At 47.3% G+C, this 4,189-nt stretch overlaps 1 pseudogene; it reads right to left on the bottom strand.

The window, feature by feature from the left end:
- Nucleotides 1–541: 541 nt before the first annotated feature.
- On the bottom strand, nucleotides 542–1,872 carry LOC608284 (annotated as a pseudogene).
- Nucleotides 1,873–4,189: the final 2,317 nt, after the last annotated feature.

The following is a 4,189-nucleotide window of genomic DNA, read 5'->3' as shown; positions in this document are numbered from 1 at the left end:
GCTGCCGGAGAGAATAGATTTCTATTGTTTTTGTTCTTGTTTTTTTAAGCCACCCAGACTGTGGCTTTGTCATGGCAGCCCTCAAAAACTGATGGTGTGCATGTGAATATTTACACACTTAACAAACAAACCAGAAAATGTGCCCACCTACTACATACTGGTTTGTGTAGTTCACTACAAGACAATAGTTGACATTAATCACTTCTTCTATTCTTTATTCCGTGTTCCCTTTGCCTAGGGCTGGCACCTCAGTTGGTTGAATTCTTCATTTGATGGGGTATCACTTTATTTAATTCCCAAGGATATGAATTCTCAGTGGTCCTGTCTTTTGTTGTTATGCTATTGTTTTCCCTTAACTTTTACTTGAGAATATAAAAGTACTAAGAGACACCCCGGAGAACACTCCAGATTCTAAACATAGCTCTGACCTCATCATGTAATAGTGACCCTATTTTTCTTTTTCTTTTTTTTTTAAGGGTTCAATGTTCAGTTTCCTTTAATGACCCCCATCTCGCTGAAGGGCAGGTACAGGCAACTAGGCGATGACAAGAGATGTTTACTTGAAGATCTTGCCCTGATTGAAGATTTTGCCCACATGCTGGAAGGCCCCCTCCCAGGAAAAGTACTCTCGAACCAGCGTCTGGGTCTCCTCGCTGCCAGGATCCAGTTTCCACCACATATAGGACTCGTAGTCCACCTGCCAATCTGGACTCAGCGGAAAGACAAGCTCCTGGCCTCGGAAGACCCAGACTCCAGAAATGGAACTGCTGTTGTTGGTTCCAAAGAAGATGACACTGGCAAAGGCATTCTTCCTCAGCTTCAGCTTGTCCAACCACTGGAACATCCCAGTGATGAGGTTACAACTCATAAAGGTCTGAGTGAGCTCCTCAGGGAAGCGGTACTCAGCGTACCACAGGGACCAGCCATCCTTATCAAAGTGCTCCCAGAAATACGGCAGTGCCACAGTGAGAGTGTCCTCATTGGAGTACTTGCACTTAAATTCGTCCAACGCAAAGGTACTCTTGGGCAGGTGAGCAAAGGGGCCTTTGGCCTTTGGCTCAGCAGCCAGTGCCTGCTCACATTCAACCATTTCTTCCTCAGGAGCAGGGGCAGCAGCCTTCTTCTCTTTCCGCTCAGCCTGGGGCTTCTGCTTCTCTTCCCGAGAACCCTTCTCTTTCCGTGGGGTGTCTTTTTTAGGTTGGCTCTCTGCAAACTTTTTAGCATCAAACTGGGCCATCTTCTCACAGAGTTTCACCTCCCCCAAGACAGCCCAGAACTGGGGCTGGTTATGCAGGTAAGGAATCAGCGGTTGGTATTGGGGAAGGCCTGGCGGAAAGAAGGCTCCAGGACCTGTCTATAGAGCCACAACAGGGTGCAGACAACTGTGATGTCAGCCAGTGTCACACGTTCGCCCACCAGAAAAGTCCTCGTCTTCAAATGAGTATCCAGGAGCCCCAGAATTCGCCTCACTTCCTCCTTTGCATTCTCTGTGGCCTGCTTGTTGTGGTGCATGATGCCCAAGGTAGGAAACACCCAGGTACTGGCTGGGGGCACTATGTCGCTATCAGCAAAGCTCACCCACTGCACCACCTGGGCTGCTGCCTCTGGAGTACTTCCCCGCAGCTCCTCATTGCTCACATAGTAGGCAATGGCATTGCTCTCAAACACACAGAATCCATCATCACCCTCAAATGCTGGAACCTTGCTGGCAGGAAATTTACGGAGAAATTCAGGGGTGCAGTTGGTTTGGCCAAAGTGGAAGTGGGGTGGTACGGAGAGCACGCGGACCTGAGCCCCGCTGTACTGAGCAAGAATGAGAGCCTTGAAGGCCCTCCAGTTTTCAGGATATGTGTACAGGGTCCCGGATGCCATGGTGATTCCGCAGAGACTCTTTTTCTTTTTTTTTTTAGATTTTATTTATTTATTCATGAGAGACACAGAGAGAGAGAGAGGCAGAGACACAGGCAGAGGGAGAAGCAGGCTCCATGCAGGGAGCCCGATGTGGGACTCGATCCCGGGTCTCCAGGAATACACCCTGGGCTGCAGGCGGCGCTAAACCGCTGTGCCACGGGGGCTGCCCGTGACCCTATTTTTCTTTGGTTATCAGATTCAACCGTTTCAGCAAGTAGAGTAACTGCTTCCTTTGTCTGTTGGTTCAGTGACATGAGGAGCCCCAAATGACCAGGCAGTGTCAGCTTCCAGGTCAATTAAATCAACCCTGTGCCCCATGGTGGAAGCATTCCTCTACTGGGAATCATGACCTTTAAGCCAGCAGAGCTCAGAGATGCATGGGTGGCTCAGTTGGTTAAGTGTCCACCTTCAGCTCAGGTCAAGATCCCAGGGTCCTGCGATTGAGCCCCACATCAGGTTCCTTGCTCAATGGGCAGTCTGCTTCTCCCTCTCTCTCTACCTGTTGCTCCCTCTGCTAGTGCTCTTTCTGTCAAATAAGTGAAATCTTTAAAAAAATAAACTAGCAGAGCTCAGAGTTGCAGGAATAGGAAGCAAAAAATTTATGGATATATTATTAGATGTAATTATGACAAGAACTACTTACTACTAAGAACTACTTACTTACTACTTCCACTCTTTGATTTCTAGATTTGTATATTTTGGGTGCTTCTTCAAAGCAGTTCATCCTGTAAAATGAAGCCCAACATTTCAAGATGTTGTCTGCCTTGTGACTTGGTGGGCCAGATAATACTCAGTATCTAATGGGCACCTCAGATCACATGGCCACTTGATGTCCCATGGTCAAACACTGAGTCTCTACCAACACCTAGTAGCAAGCTTGGAGCCAAATCCAAAGGAAAGGAGTTCTCTGACGAAGAGGGCATAGAATTGCTCCAAAAGTTTGTGTGTGCGTGCTGTGACTCTCCATTAGGGCTTCCCGGTGGCTCCTATCTGCCATAGATACTTCAACTGTCGTTTGACCTGTTGGGTCAGAAGACCCAAATGGTGGAACCATGTGCACTGCAACCTGAGTCTCCCACTCCATGACCTGTAAGCCATTGGGGAGTCTGCTTGAGATTCTCTCTCCCCTCTGCCCCTCCTCCCTTAAAAAAAAAGAAATACAGAAAAGAAAACATAAGTAGCATCATCCCTGCAGCTTTCCCAAGTGTGCAACACAGCTTTTAGTTTCCTATCTTTAGAGGGAGGCAAAGTTCTGGGATCCTAACTTGTGGTCCTTCATAGCCTTAATTCCATGATTCTGAGACCAATGTGAGGTTCTGTCATTGGCCAAGCATTCATTCAAAAAACTAGAAAAATAACCACAGGAAGAGTCAGTGGTCTTCCTTTATTCACTGTGATTTAGACATTAGTCAAAATTCCATTTAACATCTAACCACCATAGGCCCCTTCTGGCTTTTTTGGTTCCCAGGAATTAATGATGATTCAAAGCCAGTATCTAGTAATCTCCAAAGAGTCTGAGAATGTCCATTTCTCCAAGAATACAGTTACCTTAGTAAATGGCTGCAGAGCCCTTTGAGGAAAGCTTCAGAGATTTATACTGCATGCTTATGGGGTTTTGCAAGATCCTGTCTCAAGGGGACACTGGGCTCAATTCAATCCAGGGGCTCTGAGTCAATGATCTGCATTAGCTCCAAACTGTGACCATCATTATGGAAATTAAGTCAGGTTTCTGGCTACCTGACCTGTCATGTTTCTGCTCTGAAGATCAAGAAATATTTTCTTTTTTTTTTAATTTTTATTTATTTATGATAGTCACAGAGAGAGAGAGAGAGAGGCAGAGACACAGGCAGAGGGAGAAGCAGGCTCCATGCACCGGGAGCCCAACGTGGGATTCGATCCCGGGTCTCCAGGATCGCACCCTGTGCCAAAGGCAGACACCAAACCGCTGCGCCACCCAGGGTTCCCAAGAAATATTTTAATAGGCTGCCCATCTGTTTTATTTCTAGGGTCACCATAGCCACAAAAAAACCCATGCAGGTCAAAACATTCTGATTGCCTTCCTCGAGAGCCCACTATGGCTCTGGTGACCAAATGTTGCCACTTGGCCTCTTCTCGTCCAGGACTCCAGCTTTCTTACTGAAATGTTGGAGCTCATCTCAGGGGTGGGCCTTACCCCCACTACTCCTGGCCTACAGGAAAGTGCACAGGGCTCATCGAGGATTCTGATCCTCCTCCATGCTACAGTATTGCTGGCTTCTTCATAGCAGGTGTATCCCCT

Source organism: Canis lupus, chromosome 12 (genome assembly GCF_011100685.1).
Source record: "Canis lupus familiaris isolate Mischka breed German Shepherd chromosome 12, alternate assembly UU_Cfam_GSD_1.0, whole genome shotgun sequence".
Lineage (NCBI taxonomy): Eukaryota > Metazoa > Chordata > Mammalia > Carnivora > Canidae > Canis > Canis lupus.
Note: the sequence above shows the minus strand (reverse complement) of the source record. Positions and strands in the feature narration are given on the sequence as shown.